This window comes from Schistocerca serialis, chromosome 2, assembly GCF_023864345.2.
Source record: "Schistocerca serialis cubense isolate TAMUIC-IGC-003099 chromosome 2, iqSchSeri2.2, whole genome shotgun sequence".
In the NCBI taxonomy this organism is placed as follows: domain Eukaryota; kingdom Metazoa; phylum Arthropoda; class Insecta; order Orthoptera; family Acrididae; genus Schistocerca; species Schistocerca serialis.
Window position 1 is genome coordinate 1,115,899,099 of NC_064639.1, and position 22,619 is coordinate 1,115,921,717.

Consider the following 22,619-nt stretch of genomic DNA (forward strand, 5'->3'; position numbering starts at 1 on the left):
TTCACTACCATAGAATGCTGTACTCCAGACGTACATCCTCAGAAATTTCTTCCTCAAATTAAGGCCGGTATTTGATATTAGTAGACTTCTCTTGGCCAGAAATGCCTTTTTTGCCATAGCGAGTCTGCTTTTGATGTTCTCCTTGCTCCGTCCGTCATTGGTTATTTTACTGCCTAGGTAGCAGAATTCCTTAACTTCATTGACTTCGTGACCATCAATCCTGATGTTAAGTTTCTCGCTGTTCTCATTTCTACTACTTCTCATTACCTTCGTCTTTCTCCGATTTACTCTCAAACCATACTGTGTACTCATTAGACTGTTCATTCCGTTCAGCAGATCATTTAAATCTTCTTCACTTTCACTCAGGATAACAATGTCATCAGCGAATCGTATCATTGATATCCTTTCACCTTGTATTTTAATTCCACTCCTGAACCTTTCTTTTATTTCCATCATTGCTTCCTCGATGTACAGATTGAAGAGTAGGGGCGAAAGGCTACAGCCTTGTCTTACACCCTTCTTAATACGAACACTTCGTTCTTGATCGTCCACTCTTATTATTCCCTCTTGGTTGTTGTACATATTGTATATGACCCGTCTCTCCATATAGCTTACCCCTACTTTTTTCAGAATCTCCAACAGCTTGCACCATTTTATATTGTCGAACGCTTTTTCCAGGTCGACAAATCCTATGAAAGTGTCTTGATTTTTCTTCAGCCTTGCTTCCATTATTAGCCGTAACGTCAGAATTGCCTCTCTCGTCCCTTTACTTTTCCTAAAGCCAAACTGATCGTCACCTAGCGCATTCTCAATTTTCTTTTCCATTCTTCTGTATTTTATTCTTGTAAGCAGCTTCGATGCATGAGCTGTTAAGCTGATTGTGCGATAATTCTCGCACTTGTCAGTTCTTGCCGTCTTCGGAATTGTGTGGATGATGCTTTTCAGAAAGTCAGATGGTATGTCGCCAGACTCATATATTCTACACACCAACGTGAATAGTCGTTTTGTTGCCACTTCCCCCAATGATTTTAGAAATTCTGATGGAATGTTATCTATCCCTTCTGCATTATTTGACCGTAAGTCCTCCAAAGCTCTTTTAAATTCCGATTCTAATGCTGGATCCCGTATCTCTTCTAAATCGACTCCTGTTTCTTCTTCTATCACATCAGACAAATCTTCACCCTCATAGAGGGTTTCAATGTATTCTTTCCACCTATCTGCTCTCTCCTCTGCAGTGGAATTCCCGTTGCACTCTTAATGTTACCACCGTTGATTTTAATGTCACCAAAGGTTCTTTGACTTTCCTGTATGCTGAGTCTGTCCTTCCGACAATCATATCTTTTTCGATGTCTTCACATTTTTCCTGCAGCCATTTCGTCTTAGCTTCCCTGCACTTCCTATTTATTTCATTCCTCAGCGACTTGTAATTCTGTATTCCTGATTTTCCCGGAACATGTTAGTACTTCCTCCTTTCATCAATCAACTGAAGTATTTCATCTGTTACCCATGGTTTCTCCGCAGCTACCTTCTTTGTACCTATGTTTTCCTTCTCAACTTCTGTGATGGCCCTTTTTAGAGATGTCAATTCCGCTTCAACTGTACTGCCTACTGCGCTATTCCTTATCGCTATATCTATAGCATTAAGGTACTTCAAACGTATCTCGTCATTCCTTAGAACTTCCGTACCCCACTTCTTTGCGTATTGATTCTTCCTGACTAATGTGTTGAACTTCAGCCTACTCTTCATCACTACTATATTGTGAGCTGAGTCTATATCTGCTCCTGGGTACGCCTTACAATCCAGTATCTGATTTCGGAATCTCTGTCTGACCATGATGTAATCTAATTGAAATCTTCCCGTATCTCCCGGCCTTTTCCGAGTATACCTCCTCCTCTTGTGATTCTTGAACAGGGTATTCGCTATTACTAGCTGAAACTTGTTACAGAACTCAATTAGTCTTTCTCCTCTTTCATTCCTCGTCCCAAGCCCATATTCTCCTGTAACCTTTTCTTCTACTCCTTCCCCTACAACTGCATTCCAGTCGCCCATGACTATTACATTTTCGTCCCCCTTTACATACTGCATTACCCTTTCAATATCCTCATACACTTTCTCTATCTGTTCATCTTCAGCTTGCGACGTCGGCATGTATACCCGAACTATCGTTGTCGGTGTTGGTCTGCTGTCGATTCTGATTAGAACAACCCGGTCACTGAACTGTTCACAGTAACACATCCTCTGCCCTACCTTCCTATTCATAACGAATCCTACACCTGTTATACCATTTTCTGCTGCTGTTGATATTACCCGATACTCATCTGACCAGAAATTCTTGTCTTCCTTCCACTTCACTTCACTGACACCTACTATATCTAGATTGAGCCTTTGCATTTCTCTTTCCAGATTTTCTAGTTTACCTACCACGTTCAAGCTTCTGACATTCCACGCCCCGACTCGTAGAACGTTATCCTTTCGTTGATTATTCAATCTTTTTCTCATGGTAACCTCCCCCTTGGCAGTCCCCTTCCGGAGATCCGAATGGGGGACTATTCCGGAATCTTTTGCCAATGGAGACATCATCATGACACTTCTTCAATCACAGGCCACATGTCCTGTGGATACACGTTACGTGTCTTTAATGCAGTGGTTTCCATTGCCTTCTGCATCCTCATGCCGTTGATCATTGCTGATTCTTCCGCCTTTAGGGGCAATTTCCCACCCCTAGGACAAGAGAGTGCCCTGACCCTCTATCCGCTCCTGCGCCCTCTTTGACAAGGCCGTTGGCAGAATGAGGCTGACTTCTTATGCCGGAAGTATTCGGCCGCCAATGCTGATTATTTATCAAATTTTAGGCAGTGGCGGGGATCGAACCCGGGACCGAAAACATTTTGTATATGAATCAAAGACGCTACCCCTAGATCACGGGTACTCAGTGCATAAACATCGTTTTATTGGTTTCTTTGTGAGAATGCTAAAAGCAGGCTTCAGAGAATGCGGATTAGTCCACAAATATTGAACTGACAACTCAGAGGCTATGTCTTTCACAGCAGTACTAATATGTTCCACAGTAAAGTGGAAACATTGCATTAATTCACCAGATGTCTCTGAAATAATTGCATAAATCCATTTGAAGAGACCTAACATATAGTACTGTGTGAAAACGTCGATTCGTTGCAGAAATGTCTCGCGATGCAGAAGAGTATACTTCAATATTTCCATCAATGTTTTGACTTAGGAAATTAATAATAGATAAACATTGTTACAAATGAGTAGATATATAAGGTAGAACAAAAACTTCAATGTTTATGTGTTACCATATGGTTACGCAAACAAATACCTAAGAGTTTCCATAAGAGAGTAAGTTTAGTAGCGGCATTCAAGACCAGTCCACTATACACAGCTAAAGTTGACAAATTACTACAAAGGTTGCTTAGAAATGTATAAATAAAATTCTTGTCACTGTTATACAGTATTCTTGGTAAGAAAACAATGCATACAAGACATGAATTGATAATAAGTGTCATAACACTGCTGTACAGATACCTGTCAAAATACAGTTACAAAGGTAAAAGCTTCCTTGAGCTTATCTTACTTAGAGTGTACGGTAGTCATAAAATTCAATACTATTTCCTACAAAAATTTCTAACCCGAGCAACTATTCATAAGGAAAGTGGATGAAAGAAAGGAACAAAGGTTTGTGCACAGAGTTATTGTCGTACCTGTCAAAAGAAAGTAATTACATTCGAGTGCTAGTTTTCAGTCCATCACAAAACATAATGTAGTTTTGCCAGAATCTATCTGTAACACATACCACTAGAAAGTTACCTTATTTGTATTTATATCTGTAGCAGTAAACTGAAGAGGAATTGTGCCTTATGCAAGACACATTTGTAGTTTTGTTTTCACACAGGCATATTTTAGCACTTTTTGTCCTATCTTCAGAGGGTTTCTTTATTTTACTTCTGCAAAATTGTTACATGTTAACCTTTAAAGAAACTTCTGATACATAATATTTACCTTTATGAAACGATTGATTATTGGCAGATATTTTATAGTGGTCTGCATACAGTACGTAGGTGTGACGGGTGTCACTGAGTTGAGGCATTCTATGTTTTTTATATACGACATGTCTAAGGTTCTAGCTTTATAATACATTTCGGAATAAAGTAGATGTATGCATTTGTTTATATACCTGACATGGAGCTGCTGGATATTGCCGCTGAAGAAGCTCAGTAGCACAGTCGCCGTGGTGTAGTGGTTATGATACTAGACTGTTGCATGGAGGGTCGTGAGTTCCAAACTCACCTGAGCTGTAAAATTTCAGTTTCTATATTCGGTTCGAGTACATTCTAGAAGTATCCATAAATGTCAAGAATCATTGTATTGGAGTGTTCTGTAACTGTATATATACCGTATGTGATTCTTTCGATGTGCAGCGAAAAGCTCTGACGACTGACCTTGTACTTGGTCTGTATGATGAGAGAGCACCTACAGAACTACACACAGATGGCAGTGGGGATGGGATCGGTGCTGTTCTGGTGCAAATTTTGGATGGAAAAGAGAAAGTTGTAGCCCATTCTTCTAGGACACTTAGAAAAGCCTAGAGAAACTACTCAAGTACAAGATGAGAATGTCTAGCTGTGATCTGGGCCATATGGAAATTTCGACATTATCTCTATGGAATGCCTTTCACAGTCGTTACAAACCGTCATTCACTTTGTTGCTTGACAGGTTTTAAGGATCCAACAGGATGACTCCTCAGGTGGGCACTACGTCTTCAAGAGTATGACGTTACCATAGAGTACTAAAGTGGAAGGAAACACCAAGAAGCCGACTGTCTCTCAAGAAATCCTGTGCTAGATCATCAAGGCTTTGATGAATATAGTGACTGTCTCGCTGCACTCCAGGATCTCTCTGCTGAGCAGAAGAAGGACTCCTAGATATCTCAAATAATGCTTGCCTTAAATAGGTCAGAGGATGTGAAAGGACAATTTAAGGCCATTAATGGATTACTTTGCAAGAAAAAGTTTGATCCGTTTGGAAAGAGGTGGCTACCTGTGATTCCTAAACACATGCGCTTAGATGTTCTACAGAAATTCAATGACACACCTGAGGTCGGACATTTAGGATTTATTAAGACATACGATAGCACCCGCAAGACATTTTTCTGGCCAAGTTTATTTAGGAGTGTCCGTCACTACGTGTCGGACTGTCGAGAGTGCCAGAGGAGAAAGGCAGTTCTTCAGAAACCACCTGGCCGACTCATATCAACTCCACCAGCCGAAACGCCTATCCTGCGTGTTGGGATTGACCTCCTCGGACAATTTCCAACGTCTGCTAGTGGCAATAGATGGATTATTGTTAGCACTGATTATCTGACACGCTATTACATTACAAAAGCCACGAAAACAGCCGAAGCATTAGAGGTAGCCAAATTCATCGTGGAAGACATTGCATTAAAACACGGTGCCCCAAAGTCGTTAATTACAGATCGAGCGGAAGTTTTTCAATCGAATCTTGTGACATAGATAAATCATCGTTGCAACATTACTCATCACATGACGACTGCCTACCATCTGCAAACTATCGGGCTTACTAAACGCCTTAATAAGACCTTGGCCGACAAGCTATCAATGTTCGTCAATATTGAGCAGAGGGAGTGCTACCTTTCGTGACGTTTGCCTACAACACCGCCAAACAAGACACCACAGGATTTACGCCATTTTTTCAGGTGCATGGGCATGAGGCGACTACGACGATGGACACTATGTTTCCGTTACAACCTGATGACGTTGACGACGACTACATCGGCCAGGTGTTAACCAAAGCTGAGGAAGCCCAGCAGTTAGCTCGACTTCACACCCTGCAGGCTTAAGAAAACGATCGCCGAAGGTCGCGAGCCACCGCCCTTTTGTCTACCAGCCTGGTGACCTCGTCTGGATCTTCACTCCTGTTCGGAAGGTTGGTATCACTGAGAAGCTCCTCAGGTGCTACTTTGGACCTTATGAGATTGTAAAAAGAGTTGTCTGTTGTTACTTATGGAGTTGAAGATTTCCACCCCGACACAAAACGACGAAAGATCAGAGATACGGTCCACGTCCTTCGAATGAAGCCTATAAGGATCCTGCAGCCCAAGGTAAATTCGAAGCTCCAGCGACAGGCAACAAGCGGAAACGTGACGAAGAGCGCAGCGGCAAAGGAAGTTCGAAGAAGATCACCGCCAGGGCGAATATCAGTCATCGTGAGTCGGAGTATGCAGGACCAATGATTCGTTCCCGGACTAGGAGGGCGTAACACCGAGACGCTGTTCTCTTAAGGAGGGAGCAAGGTCGCAGAAGAAGCTGAGTAGGAGAGTCACCGCGTTGTAATGGTTATGATACTAGACTGCTGCATGGAGCTGTAGAATTTTAATTTCTATATTCGGTTCGAGTACATTCTAGAAGTATCCACAAAAGTCAAGATTCATTGTACTGGAATGTTCTGTAACTGTATATATACCGCATGTGTTCTGGCCGGAGGCACTTCGCTCCGCACTCTAATATGTGCAAGTGCTGAATAAACCTTCGTTAAATGAAATTAGTGTTCGTCATTCATCTAATTACACCTTCATCTATGCTAGTTAAATTTTGTGTATTAAGCAGTCTACAACTTGTCACGTGAAAGCAGCAAAATGTTATTTTATTTTTCTGTGTATTATGCATTTCCGACCGAGAATCACTAGGTATTATGTTCTTTGTCATGTTACTTACAGCTTTTTTGATGCTGTGGTGTTTTCACTTTTTTGTGTTTAGGTAAAACTAAAAACACCACAACCAAACACCACAGCATCAAGAACAATGTAAGTAACACGACAAGAAACACAACGCATGATGATTCTCTGTCGACATCGCATAATGAACAAAAAAGTAAAATAACTCTTTGCTGTTTCCAGAAGACAAGTTGCAGATTACGTACTAGACCTGAAGCTACTATCATAAGAATATAATAGCTCCTTGTGAGGAATGTAAACAAATGCCTAGATCCACTTTATTTTCAAATATACTAGAGAACTAGAAGCTACGAACATATCGTAAATAAACAACACAGAATGCCTTAACTCGGTTACACATGTCTCATCTGTGTTCCGTATGCAAACCAACGTAAAAAAGTTTGACAATAATCACTCATTTTACAAATATAATTATTTTGTACCAAAAGTTTCTTTAAAAGTTAACATGTGACAGTTTTACAGAAGGGAAATGAACAAATCCACTTAACATAACACAAAAGTGCTGAAACAAGTCTGGGTGAAACCAAAACAACAAAAGTGTTTCGCATAAGGCGGAATTACTCTCCAATTTTCTTAGCGAGCACTGAAATAAGTTGGACTACAGCATTCACAAGATGATAGTGAGAGTAAAGTACAGCATATTAAGAAAAATACATAAAGTGAAAGAACTACAGAGAAATGGTCAAGTTCTTCTACCTTATGTAAGCTAAAAAATATGATCTGTACATATGTAGGATGAAATGCCTCATCACTCAACTTCTACATATTTACGACAATCCACACATCATCAGAAAATCGCATGTATCACAACGTGACTGTGCTAGGAAATGTGTACTGACTAACAGACAGTAACATGTATCTACGTCATGACTGTGCAAATCACAATTAAGTTCCTGGCAGATGGTTCACCAAACCACCTTTGAGCTACTTCCCTACCATTCCACTCTCGATCAGTGTGCGGGAAAGACGAACACTTAATTCTTTCCGTGTGAGATCTGATCTACATCTACATCTATATCTACATCTACATCCATACTCCGCAAGCCACCTGACGGTGTGTCTCTCTTTTTATTGTGATGACCATTTCTCCCTATATAGATGAGAACGCACAAAATATTTTCACACTCTGCAGAGAAAGTTGGCAAAAAAGTCTGTGTTTTAATGACTGCCACCCTAATTAGTGTATCGTATCCGTAGCACTCTCCAATTTCACGATAACACAAAGGGAACGGCCCTTCTTTGAATTTTTTCAGTGTCTTCCGTGAGTCCTATCTGATGGAGATCCCACACTGCACGGCAGTACTCCAGAAGAGGGCTGACAAGTGTAGTGTAAGCGGTATCTTTAGTAAACTGTTACATTTTCCAAGTGTTATGCTAATAAATTGCAGTCTTTCGTTTTATTTCCCATAGAACTGCTGAACGAAATACATTACATTTGAAATTTGTGTTTAGACTACGAGTTCTGTATTTGTGAGCTATATTTCGACTTCAGTCGCGTTTTGGTGAGTTATTCGGTGAAGACGGAATGGTTCATTGTAGATTAAGAAGAATGTTTCACCTTGTTCTTTGATTTGCATGATATCTGGTGGAAGTGAACTAAAATCATTTGACCTACTTTGAATTCTTCAGCGTTGCATCTCCTCTTCTGTAGCCGTTTTCTCTTCTCTGCTGTCAGTTTTATATTTTTAAGTGCTATTTCAATGACTCCATGATGTCTTAAGCATTGTGGCTTTGGAAAATGTACAGTTTCAGGTGGTTGCTTATTTTTCATTACCAATAGTGGGGAGAGGAAAATTGAATCAGTACGTAAAGTATTTATGGTGTCCTGAAATATCTGACTTTACCTATCCCATTCTTTGTGCTTTTTGAGACAGTATAGTCACTATAATTTTCAGATTTCTGTTTTGATCCTTTCAGATGGGCTGGAAAAAACATGGTACTGGCGAAAAGATAACTGATGCAATTTTTCTATTTTTCAGTGTACGTATCGAAACAGCTGAAAGAAACTGATATTCATTGTCAGAAGTAACTTTGTCAACATGTCCTATTTCTCTGAAAAATCCTCGGTAAATGCTGCATAAACTGTCCTCACAGTCGCTTTACGAAGTGGTATAAAGGAGAAAAATTTTGATGTGAGTTCTACTGCAACAAAAATACACGAATAACTTTCTATGCTCCTTGGAATGGGTGCATACAGGTCCATAGCTGGTTAATGACGTTATTTAATTGGAATGATGGGAACAGCCGAGGAAAATGTGAAGACGCGGACGTTTTAGCTTTTTGACAGAGTCTACATTTGGTCAGAACACGAGAAACATGCACGTTTGTAATATGATTCAAATTATGAAACTGATAATTCTGAAACACAGCAGTTAGAATGGGGACGGCATATGAACGTGCACTTTATCTCGTTGCTTATGCACTTTTCTGTGTACTGAACTTTTCTGACTGCGAGAATATAAATTTAATTTAGCTGCGAGAATGAAAACTGTCAATAACTTTAAACCAAACCCACACTGCATGAATTTACGTAACACAAAAACTGAATCTCGTGCAACACTATTGATTTGAAAACAATACTTGATAAATTTGAAGATAATGATCCCTGTGCTTAATGAATGCTATCTTTAAAATTATAAAATTTCTTACCTTTATCTACGCAATAATAACTCTCTTCGCACTGCTCTCTGTTAGTACTTTAACTTGTATAGTTAAGAAACAGCCATTGTGCTTGGCTGTTGCTTAGCATATGTTTTAATTAAATCGAGTATGACTGAGACAATAACTTCTTGAGAAAAATTGTTAATCAAAAATGACATGGACCTGGGACCTCATATAGACTTGGGGTAAGTGACAATATGGCACTAACGTTAAAACTTGTGTTTTGTCTCTTTGAAAATTAATAATGTACACAAGAAATACACTTAATAAACTGACTATACATTCACAATTAGCTTTAAAAAATCGCTGGAAGTGAGTGTTATACATTGTCTCAATCATTACTTATGAATACGAACATTGCTTTAGTAACAAAACAATTTTCTTTGCCTTAATTATTTCGAATTTCTGTTGAGTTAGCAAAAATCATAGTATGTTACAAAAAAAAATCATTACTACTCGTGGTGAGCAAGTATATATCCAGCACACATCAGAAACAACAGGTCTTTACACTTGAGAGACCTCCACATATCTCTCCATCTGAAGTTACTGTAACACATTACCCATAACACCTTGACTCAGCGATCGCTGTTGAGCAGCTACACAGTCGATACTACATTTGACCATCTCTGGTTCAATATAATATATTCTTACAAAATTTGAATTAATTTATCCTGTGTATATATACCTTTCACGACGTCAGACGCGTTTCTCCAACCTGAGAAGTAAGAAGTCTACGAAGTATGTAAAAAGATTTTCTCACTCCGTAGTGTGCATAAAACGATGATCGTATCAAATGCAAACACGCCACATGGCTGTCATGTCATTTGAAGAAAATGTTATTTTAACCAAATGGTAATGCCAACTCTCGGGTTGTTTGTGTCTCGCCAAAGCTGCTTGGTATCCTTCCATATGGGATCGTTGCCTTCCTCTTCCATAATGTCCTTTAAAGCAGTGGAGAGGTAATTTTCGAAAGCAACCTTTTGTATCTGTAGAGGACTGATATTGGAAGACAGAATTCTGAGGATGAACCACTTTATGAGCCACCAAGATACCGTGAAAAGGCTTCAGCGACTATATTCTCTTTTCCAGAAACGTGTATAACAGTGAAATGAAAGCAAGCATAACGCCCATATCCCCAAGATATCATGAAAAAGTGCGGTGGTCATAAGAAAATGTAGCGCATAGTGGTCCGTATATACATTTTTATGTCTGCCAAGTAAAATACATCGAAATTTCGTAAAAGCGCAAATGACAGCTAATGCCTCAAGTTCGATGACTGAGTAATTTCGTTCAGAAACGGAAAGAAGACGGCTGCAAAATGCCGTGCTCTTAGGAACAATAACATAACTCTGCTCTATTTCTCGAAATAACTCCAAGGGCTGTCTTGGAACTGTCAGGTGCGATGCAAAATTCACGCGGAAGGTCCGGATGAGAAAGTAAAGGTCCATATCGTAAAACTTGTTTCAGTTTATTTGTGCATGTTCGTCCCACAAACAGTTTCAGTTTCTACCACTCAACTGACATAATCTTTGGAGTTCCTGAGCTTTGTAATGAAATAAATGGAGAAAAAATTGATGAGTCTTAGAAAACTTGTACTTTGACATTTAGTAATAGAAATTGCAACGTCAGGAATAGACTGAAGTTTATCTAAATCGTGTTCAGTACCAGATTCTGAAATGGTATTACCTAAAGATTTAATAGACGATTTCCCAAGCTCAGGGAGGCTTCAATTGACCGTAATTCCGTGATTTGAAAATGTTTTCAACAATTAGTTCCCTACGCCGTTATGTTGGCACCAGGTTTCTTCAGCAACAAGGATGTCGTCGATATAAGTAGTAAATCTGTCCTTTGAATGGTTGCAAGAATGGAGTTCAAATCAATGATGAAGGCTGTAGATGAAATATTAACACAGAAAGGTAGTTTGCTAAATTGCTATCAATTTACGAAGTATGAAAATGTATATGTGCGACAGTTGGGGTGTAATTCGATCACCCAGAATCCTGATTTTGAATCCAATATGGAAAATATGGTGACAGCATGAAAATTTTGAAACAACTCATCTAATGTTTTCAGTCTGCTTATGTTGCTATGATGCTATTAATTAGACTCGAATCTAAATCTGGTCTCATAAAAGCATAGTTTTTGGAACAATGTGTAATAGACATTGTTATAATGGAGAAAAAATTGACGAGGCTTAGAAAACTTGTAATTTGACATTTAGTAATAGGAATTGCAACGTCAGGAATAGACTGAAGTTTATCTAAATCGTGTTCAGTACCATATTCTGAAATGGTATTACCTAAAGATTGTTTCAATTATGCCTTGCTGGCGTATAGATTCAATTTCCTGTTTTATTTTGTCTCTGTAAATGAATAGAATGTTGTAATGTCTAGAAACGAAAGTATTGTGGGGTTTGACTTGAAATTCGTAAACAAATCCGCACGTAGTTCTGGGAACGTTATCAAAACCATGATAACGAGCCTGTAGATCTAACTGTTGTTGTTTACTATCGCTGTCTATTGCAGCTTCACACCTGTCTATTTTTGCTTGTATTGTCTGGGAAATGTCTAAATTTGATTCTTCATTTTCATTAACAACAGGAAATACTGCATCAATGAAGAATGATGCAGTTTTTGGTGACGTGGAAGACTATTGATAAACTCTTCTCAAAATGCAATGCAACCTGGGCATCACTGTCTTGTAGAGAAATAAATGAATTTTCAACTCAAATACTGCTTTTCGACTGTTCAAGAAATCCATGCCAAGTGTAATCTCTGTTGTTAGTTGTGAAACGATCCAGGACATTGCAAAGGAAGTGTGACCTTGTACAGTAAATTGTAAATGTGTTTGCGATTTTGCATCCAGACTTTTCCCTAAAACACTTCGAACAACTTTTGTTCTCTATAATGGTATGGCAGGGACCATCTGAGCTACATTTATTCAATGCTGCGTTACTTATTATTGAATTTAAAACTACGTTTGATGCATATTTATCTATCTCTATCCTGATAACTGAATGACACATCTGATTCCGAGGTTAATCTTTTCTTGTAACAACGTGTCTCTGATATTTTCGAAACAGGTGATATTTTCAGTAATGTCGATGGAATTGGTAGAGCATCGAGTTGTCTCTGTTTGTGTGAGTCTTCAGGAGTCTTCTCCCATGATCACTGTTGGCCACGACTGTCGTGACGCTGTGAAATCGGTTGCGAAACTTCAGATATTCGTACAGATCGTTTGGGTTCTGCGTAATTAGAAATAAATTTTCGTGAGTGAAAGTGAGTGCCAAATTCATTCAAAGCAAAGTTTCGCACTTGTCTGTAGTTTTCGATTCTCCTATTCCCATAACTGTCATTTTTTCACAAATGATGACTTTGTTGTCTGTTGACATGATAGTTGTGACTGTATGGCTGCTGCCTATGCATATGCAAATTGTGCGCAATTGTTTCCAGAATTACTACGTTGCTGTTGTTCACGCCGCCTCTTGAATTACGGAACTTCTGGTTGCTACGATGAAAATACGGATTTAGTTGTTGGTCGTACTGTTGTACTCTTCTGGTTGTTATGATGGAAATGCGCATTTAGTTGTTGGTTGTACTGTGGTACTCTTCTGAAAATGTTATGTCCCTGATAGTGTTTCTGCTACTGTTCGTTATTCCCGGATCTTCGGTCTCTGTTGTCACTGAATGATCTGATTTACCCCCTATTCCAATTATCATTGTAATTGCGCTTGTTCTGACTAAGATTTCTGTTTTGTACGTATAGACAGATTCTTGAATCTGAAGCAATTGTAAAACGTCACGGAATGCAATGTTGTCTTTTTGATGTCGGTTGTCAGCGAAGACACACGAAAGGAGCTTGGAAGCTTAGAAGCACATAGCTGGATTAAAGCAAACTGGTTGTACGGTTCTGCCAAATGTTGGTTCTGTTGTATTACGTGCTCGAAGTACTGCTTTAAGGTTGCAAACTGATGAGTTTGTTCGTAGCTCCACGCTAAATAGTCTCTGACCAGCGTGCTGCGAAAAATGCATTTTGAAATTCCACTAAAGCGAAGCTCTGTCTTACTATAGGTAGCATCCGCATTGCTGATTTACATTGCAGAAAACTCCAAATAAATACTAACTTGTGAGTCACTGGTGAATCTTGCGGCAAAGAAAAACTAAATTGTTGGATTCATTTGAAGGGATGAAAGTCATTGTGCTACAACGGAAAATAAACTATCTAGCCGATAAAAAATGTTTGTAGTCAATTACATCGTGTCTTGTTAAGCAATTAAAGTTCCGTCGGACGAAATACGTGCGTGAATGTTCGGTTTTCTTTTCAGTATCTTTCACTGCTAAATCGGCCAAACGTTGTTCTTCCGCGAAATCTTTATCTCGTCCGTTATAGCTCTCACTACATTTTCTTACTTCTTGTTCTTGCGTCAAACGCCTTTTAGTGTCAGCCAGATTAATGCATAACCTACTGATTTCTTGGTTGTGCTTTTTGTTTACCGTCACTTATCCTTCTTTAAAATACTCTACAGTTAGAAATTCGTCAGCCTCTTTAGACTATATTGGTTGTACGTCTGTATTAACTTCGATTTTCTCCGCTTCATTTGAAAGTTCATCTGTTTCAAAGTGTTCTTTTACCCTGGTGTCAATTTTGTTTGTGCTGAAGACTAAGTGCAGGATGGTTTTACTGCAAAGAATTCTTGTATCATAATTTTTAATAATGGTTTTAAAAATTGAAAACTAATTGAGTCTTGGTTAGTGGACAATGTCTTCAGGTTAAAAGAACTCAGCTGAAATATCGTATCTTTTGACTAAAAGCATTTAATGAAACTTCAGTAATAGTAAAGCTTTCCTTGAAATCATTGGTGGTTCGATGAACCCTTTGCCAGGCACTTAAATGTGTTTTGCAGAGTATCCCTGTAGATGTAGATGTAACTATAATCTAACAATTACAAAAATTGAAATTCACATTTATAACTCTTCACTAAACCAAATTCCAAAATCTAGTTCTGAAATCTCTAATCTGGATGTCTGACAAGCCGAGAACTAACTCAATGGTTACCCTTCACAAAGAAAATCTAAAAATCAATTCTTTGTCTCTCAGCAATAAGTCTTCCATTAATGCGTAAATAATTCCCAAAATTCTCCATTGTTTGCTTTTTACTGCTAATAAACCAAAAGTCGTCTGTTCACAACTAACACTAAAGCTCAAATGTCTGTATCGTCTCCTCTCCTAGCAATCGATAGATAAATCTGGCGCTCATATCCGCAGTGCAAAGGTCACCTCTAACTCGTCTATGTGCAGCTTAGCTTGTCTGTCGAGGTTGGTGCACATGTCCAAGCAATCCAAACCTTACGTACGCGTATCCACACATCCAGAACAAGAAAAATTCCTATAAGAATTCACACACACATCCTTCGACAGCCCTCCACCACCGGTACCCGGCATCTCCCTGTAATATACACTGAGGCGATTAGCACATATACAGATGGCTGCAGTATCGCGTACACAAGATATAAAAGGGAAGTGCATTGGAGATGTGCTCGTAATTTGCACTTAGATGATCGAAGTGAAATGGTTTCCGACGTGATTATGAACGGACGACGGGAGTGGGCAGACGATGAAAGCGGAATAGTAGTAGGAGCTAGATGCATGGGACATTTCATTTCGGAAATCGTTAGGGAATTCAACAATGCGAGATCCGCAGTGTCAACATTGTGCCAAGGCACCCCTCACCATTGACAACGGGATGGCCGGCGGCCTTCACGTAACGACCGAGAGCTGCGGCATGTGCATAGAGTTATCAGTGAATGAAATAACCGTAGTTATCAATGAGGAACGTGGAACTGTTCGTCAGGACAGTGCGGCGAAATTTTGTGTGAACGGGCAGCGGTCTACGCGAGTGCCTTTGGTAACAGCACGACATCGCCAGAGGCTTGGTCCGTGACCATGTCGGTGTGACCCTAGACGACTGGAAAACCGTGGCCTGGTCAGATGAGCAACGATTTCAGTTGGGATCAGCTGATATCAGGGTTCGAGTGAGGCGCAGACGCCACGAAACCATAGGCCCAAGTTGTCAACAAGGCAGTGTGCAAGCTGGCGGCGGCTCCGTACTGGTTGCGGCTGTGTTTACACGAATTGGTCTTGGTCCTCTGCTCCAGTTGGAAATGGCTCTATTCGGCACTCCTGAAGACCACATGCAGGGATTTATCGACTTCATGTTCTCAAACCACGATGGGATGTTTATGAATAGCAATGCGTCATGTCACAGGGCAACAACTGTTATCTCCTTGTTTGAAGAACATTCTGGACAATTAAAGCGAAAGGTATGGCCCATATCGACCGTAATGAATCCCATCGAACATTCATAGGACGTAATCGAGAGGTCAGTTCGCGTACAGCATCCTGCATTGGGGAAACTTTCGCAATTATGGACGGTTGTGCAGCCCGCATGGCTCAGTAATTCTGCAGGGACTTCCAGTGACTCGCCGAGTCCCTGCCGCGCCGAGTTGGTGCAGTACGTCTTGCGAAAGAAATATTAAGAGGATCCCACGACTTTTGTCAACGCATTGTACAGTGCACTCGGAATGTAGGGCTTCAATGTTCTCCGCCTCCGTGGCAGAGTGTTAAACGCGGCTGAATGCCATCCAGGGAGCACGGGTTCGATTCCCGGGCGGATTGGAGATATTTATGCGCTCGGGAACGGAGTGTTGTGTTGTTAACATCATCATTCAATCAACATCGTCGTGCAAATGGACGAAGTAGCGGAATTAAAAAGACTTTCACAAGGCACCTGAACAACACCAGTTATGGTCTCCAATGCCACACAATCACTTTATTTTATATTCATTTATAAGCTCGAACATACACGGAATCTTTGGCAAATTAGTATTCATTGGCGTCACAAGGCTGAAGAAATTTGGTCTACCATGTCACGGATTGCGCGGCCCCTCACGCCGGCGGTTCGAGTCCTCCCTCGGGCATGGGTGTGTGTGTTGTCCTTAGCCTAAGTTACTTTAAGTAGTGTGTAAGTCTAGGGACCGATGACCTTAGCAGTTTGGTTCCTTAGGACATCACACACACACACACACACACACACACACACATACAAATTTGGCTATGCTATGCCTGTTAACCATTATTACTGAAGGGCTGATATGCTGACATTGTGGTTAGAGAAATTAGAAACCACTTGCGGTGGTCAGAAATGAATAATCACTTTGAGTCAATCAGGATGTGCCCGTGGAAACTGTGACAGTGTTGACCTTCCTCTACGTATTTACTCTGCTGACATGTTTTTTTGAATACATGAAGTTGGCATTTTTCCGTTCAGAAAATGTTGCATCTCCAAAATTACCTCGTCGTCGTTTTAAAGTTCCTCTTTGAACGAACGAGGAAGAAGACACTGGATGCTGTGTAGGGAAAATATGAGCGAGGGTGAGGGAGGAGGGAGACAAATTTGGTGGCTCAAAGAAGCAGCGTCTGTGACAACAGCCTGTGGCGAATAAGCTGGGGCTTAGTAGAGGAACGAAAACGTCTCTTGAAGAGCTACCTCCGACGCTTCGACTAGACAGTCTCAGCTAATCTCGTAGCAGATGTAGATAGTACGTTCCTGTGACGCTTTATTCCTTGCGAATACAATAGCTTAAAAATACACCTTTTTCTGACTCATCAGTCTTTTCACTGGTTTGACACAGCCCTCCACGAATTCCATTTCTGAGCCAGCCTGAGTAGTGTTTCCAACCTACGTCTCAGTTGTTTACTGGGTGAATTCCAATCTCTGCCTTCCTCCGCAGATTTAACCTCTACAGCTTCGTCTGGTATCTGAACAAATGTCCTGCCATCCTGTCCCTTCCTCTTGTCAGGTTTTTCATATATTCCTTTTCCTTGCCGATTCTGTGGAGAACCTCCTCATTCCTTGCCCTATCAGTCCACTCAATATTCAACATTCTTCTGTAGCACCACATCTCAAATCCATCGATTCTGTTCCCCTCCAGCTTTCCCACAGTTCATATTTCACTGCCACTCAGTGCTATGCTCCAAACATTTGCAGATATTTCAACCTCAAATTAGGGCCTGTGTTTCATACTAGTCGACTTCCCTTGGACAGGAATGCGCTTTTTGTCAGGGATAGTCTGATTTTATGCCTTCCTTGATCCGTGCGTCATGGGGTATTCTGCTGCTTAGGTAGCAGAAGTCCTCAACTTCGTCTACTTCCATATCATCAATCCGGATGTTAAGTTGCTTGCTGTTCTCCTTTCCATTACTTCTCATTACTTTTGTCTTTCTTCGATTTACTCTCAGTCCGTATTCTGTACTCATTAGACTGTTCTTTCCAATCAGCACACCCTGTAATTCTTCTTTGCTTTCGCTGAGGATTGCACCGTAATCAGCGAATCTTCCCGTTGATATCATTTCACCTGAACTTAAATTCCACATTTGAATGTTTCTTTTATTACCGTCATTGCTTCTTAAATGTAAACATTGAACAGTTGGAGCGGGAGACTACATTCTTGTCTTATCCAGTTTTCAATCCGAGCACTTCCTTCTTCATCATCCACTTTATTGTTCCCTCTTGACGCGTGTACCTATTGTATATTATCTGTCTTTTACTATAGCTTACCCCCTTCTTCTTCACGATTTTGAACACCATGCGCGATTTGACACTGTCGAACGCTTTTCCGGTCGATAAATCCTATGAACCTACCTTAATCTTTCTTTTGTCTTAATTCCATTACCAACCGTTACGTGAGAACTCACTCTCTGGTGCTCAATCTTTCCTAAAGGCAAACGAATAGCCATCTAACGCAATGACCTACCAGTCTTTTGACTGGTTTGATGCGGCACGCCAAGAATTCCTCTCCTGTGCCAACTTCTTCATCTCATAGTAGCACTTGCAACCTACGTCCTCTGGATTTATTCCAATCTCTGTCTGCCTTTACAGTTTTTACTGATTACAGCTCCCTCTACTACCCTCAAAGTCATTCCCGGATGTCTTATCTCTATGTCCTATCATCCTGCCCCTTCTCCTTGTCAGTGTTTTCCACATATTCCTTTCCTCGCCGATTCTGCGCAGAACCTCCTCATTCCTTACCTTGTCAGTACACCTGTTTTTCAACATTCGTCTGTAACACCCCATCTCAAATGCTTCGAGTCTCTTCTGTTCCGGTTTTCCCACAGTCCATGTTTCACAACCACACAATGCTGTACTCTATACGTACATTATCAGAAATATCTACCTCAAATAAAGCTCTACGTTTAATACTAGGAGACTTCTCTTGGTCAGTAATGCGCTTTTTGCCACTGCAAGTCTGCTTTTGATGTCCTAATTGCTCCTTCCGTCACTGGCTGTTTTGCTGCGTAGGTAGCAGAAGTCCTTAACTATCAATCGTGATGACAAGTTTCTCACTGTTCTCATTTCTGCTACTTCTCATTACTTTCGTCTTTCTTCGGTTTACTCTCAGTCCACATTCTATATTCATGACACTATTCATTCCATTCAGCAGCACTCAGGATAGCAATGTTATCAGTGAATCCTATCATAGTTATCCTTTAATCTTGAATTTTAATTCCACTTCTGAATCTTTCTTTTATTTCCATCATCGCTTCCTCGATGTACAGATTCAGCAGTAGGGGCGAAAAACTATATCCCTGTTATACATTCTTCTCAATCCGAGCAATTCGTTCTTGGTCGTCCACTTTTAGTATTCCCTCTTGGCTCTTGCACAGTTTATATATTATCCGTCTCTTCCTATAGCTGACATCTATTTTTCTCAAAATTTCGAATATCTTACACCATTTTACAATGTCGAAAGCCTTTTCCAGGTTGACATATTCTATGAAAGTGTCTTGCTTTTTCTTTAGTCTTGCTTCCATTATCAAATGCAACGTCAGAATAGCACCTCTGCTGCCTTTACCTTTCCAACAGCCAAACTGATCGTCTTCTAAAACATCCTCAATTTTCTTTCCCATTCTTCTGTATACTATTCATGTTAGCAACTTGGATGCATAAGCTATTAAAGCGATTGAGCGATAATTCTCACACCTGTCAGCTCTTCCAGTCTTCGGAATTATGTGATGATATCGTTCCGAAAGCCAGACGGTATGTCACCAGACATACACATTTTACACACCATCATAAACAGTTGTTTTGTTGCCACTTCCTCCAATAATTTTAAAAATTCTGATGGAATGTTATGTATCCCTTCTGCCGCATTTGATGATGAGTCTTCCAAACGTCTATTAAATTCTAGTTCTAATACTGTATTCCCTCTCCCTTCTATATTCTGTTTCTTCTTCTATGGCGTAATGAGACATGTCATTCCGGCCATCATTTCTTTTTTCAATGTCTTCATATTTCTCGTACAGCCATTCCTCCTTAGCTTAGCAGCGCTTTCTTTTTTTTTTTTTTTTTGTTCTTTAGTGATTTGAATTTCTGTATTCCTGAATTTCCCTGAACATTTTTGTGCTTTCTTCTTTCATTCATCAACAGAAGTATTTCTTCTGTTAGCTATGGTTTCTTCGCAGTTACCTTCTATCTACCCACGGTTTTCTTTACAAATTCTGCGATTGCCCTTTTTGGGATATCCATTCCTCTTTAACCGAATTGCACACTGAGCTATTCCTTATGGGATTATCAATGGCCTCAGAGAACTTCCTGCGTATCTCTTCGTTCTTTAGTAGTCCCACTTCTTTGCACACTGATTCTTCCTGACTAGTCTCTTAAACTTCAGCCTACTCTTCGTCATTGCTAAATTGTGACCTGAGTCTATATCTTCGCCTTATGGTTCAGTAGCAGACTTCGAAATCTCTGGAATCTCTGTCTGACCACGATGTAATCTGACTGAAGTCTCATCTCCCAGCCTTTTCCTAGTATACCTGCTCCTCTTCTGTTTCTTGAGCAGAGTATTCGCTATTACTAGTTGAAATTTATTGCAGAACTCTGTTATTTTTTCTCATTCCTACTGGGAGACTCATGTTCTCCCGTAACTATTTCTTCTATTCCTTTCCCTACAACCGCATTCAAGTCCCCCATGACTATTAGATTTTCATGACTCTTGACGTACTGAATTATCTGTTTAGTATCGTCATATACTTTCTCTGTCTCTTCATCTTCAACTTGGGACGTCGACATGTATACTTGAAGTATTATCATTTCGGCGTTGGTTTGCTGTCGCTTCTGATGACAGCTCTATCACTGAAATGTTCACAGTAACTCACTCTCTGCCTCACTTTCCTATTCATAACGATTTCTACTCCCATTATACTATTTTTAGCTGATGCTGATATTACATAATACTCATTTGATCTGTAATGCTTGTCATCTTCCCATTTCACTGCATTCACCTCCACTACATCTAGACTGAGCCTTAGCATTTCTCTTTTGAGATTTTCTAGCTTTCCCACCACGTTCAAACGTCTGACAATTCTCGCCCCGACTCGTTGAACGTTATGCCTTAGTTGTTAAGTCAGTCTTCTGGAGACCCAAGTGGGTCCCTAGTGCGGAATCTTACGTTAATGGAGAGATCATCATGACACGTTTTCAGTCACACATGCCTTGTGGATACACATTACGCGTCTTTAATGCAGTGGTCTACATTGTCGTTGATCATTGCTGACTCTTTCGCCATTAGGAGCAGTTTCCCAGCTCAAGAGCAACAGACTGTCCTGAAACTCTGTCCGCTCCTCCGCCCTCTTTGGCAAAGATGTTGGCTGAATGAGGGTAATTTCGTATGCCTGAAGTCTAGGGCCGCTACTGCTGATGACTTATGTCCAAATTTCAGCTGTGGTGGGTTTTTAACACTGGACCGAGGGCGGTTTCGTTACTAATCAAAGACGCTACCCCTAGAGTACACCACAGTAGACCAAACTGTCACTCAGCATTACCTTGACCGATGATGGATCGTTATTCGCCTTTTTCGGTGTATGGGGGATACACATGTTCCCACATCTTACATTGCTTCTTATTCTCAGGCTTCTACTGATAGACCCACAGGTGTCCATGATGTGTACGCCTCATCTGTATTCACCGGACAAATTTGTTTTATCTTCTCCGTTGCCTCGGTTTGTCGAGCTTTTTCTATGGGTGTGATGCGTAATGGATCCGAGATGGCGACGACATTTGTCACGTACAAAATATGATGAAAACTCATCTAACACTGACTTTTACTTATTCCACTGTTATCTGGGTTGTGGTAAGCAGGCCTTACGGCACGAGAGCTTACACTCATATTGTAGTTCCCGCTTTCTGACAGAAAGATTGTCCGTGATTTCGTTTTTCGTCTTTCAGACTTGCCCGCCAGTCACTGTGTCCTATTACGACGTATTGCTATCGTACGCTTCAACACGAACTCAACGCAGAGTGTTGCAGCATTGTTCCTCTTTAAATGCTGAAAACGTCCGCCCCCTGTAGCTGAGTGGTCAGCGCGACAGACTCTCAATCCTAAGAGCCCGGGTTCGATTCCCGGCTGGGTCGGAGATTTTCTCCGCTCGGGGACTAGGTGTTCTGTTGTCCTAATCATCATCATTTCATCCCCATCGCCGCGCAAGTCGCCGAAGTGGCGTCAAATCGAAAGACGTGCACCAGTCGAGCGGTCTACCCGACGGGAGGTCCTAGTCACACGACATTATATACTGCTGAAAACGAATTACCGCACGATGCTCCACTGTATCAAGGCTGTACCATTTCCTGTGGCTCCTTTAGTGTCCTGCCACGGCACTTTAGGGCGGGAATTTGAATGTGTACCAGAACTGAAGACATACAAAGAAGTATCTATAATTTTTCACTAGCTATGCCACATTGTTATTATAGTAACTATGCATCTATGGCACGAAATCGAAGACAAAACAAAGAAACACTTGAACTAAGACTAGAGGATATGAATGAAAGAGGAAGCCACCTGGTAGAATTTAGCAGAGAGTGTAGTTTAATCATCGCTAATAATTTGTTTAAGGCTCGTGAAAGAAGGTTACATACGTGGATGAAACCTGGAGACGCCGAAAGGTTTCAGATGGATTATATAATGTTAAGACTGAGTTTTTTGAACCAGATTTTAAACTGTAAGACTTTTGCAGGGGTATTGTGTACTCTGGCCACGATTTATTGGTTATGAACTGTAGATTAAAACTGAAGAAACTGCCAACATGTTGGAAATTAAGGACATTGGACATGGGTAAGTGGAATGAAGGAGAGGT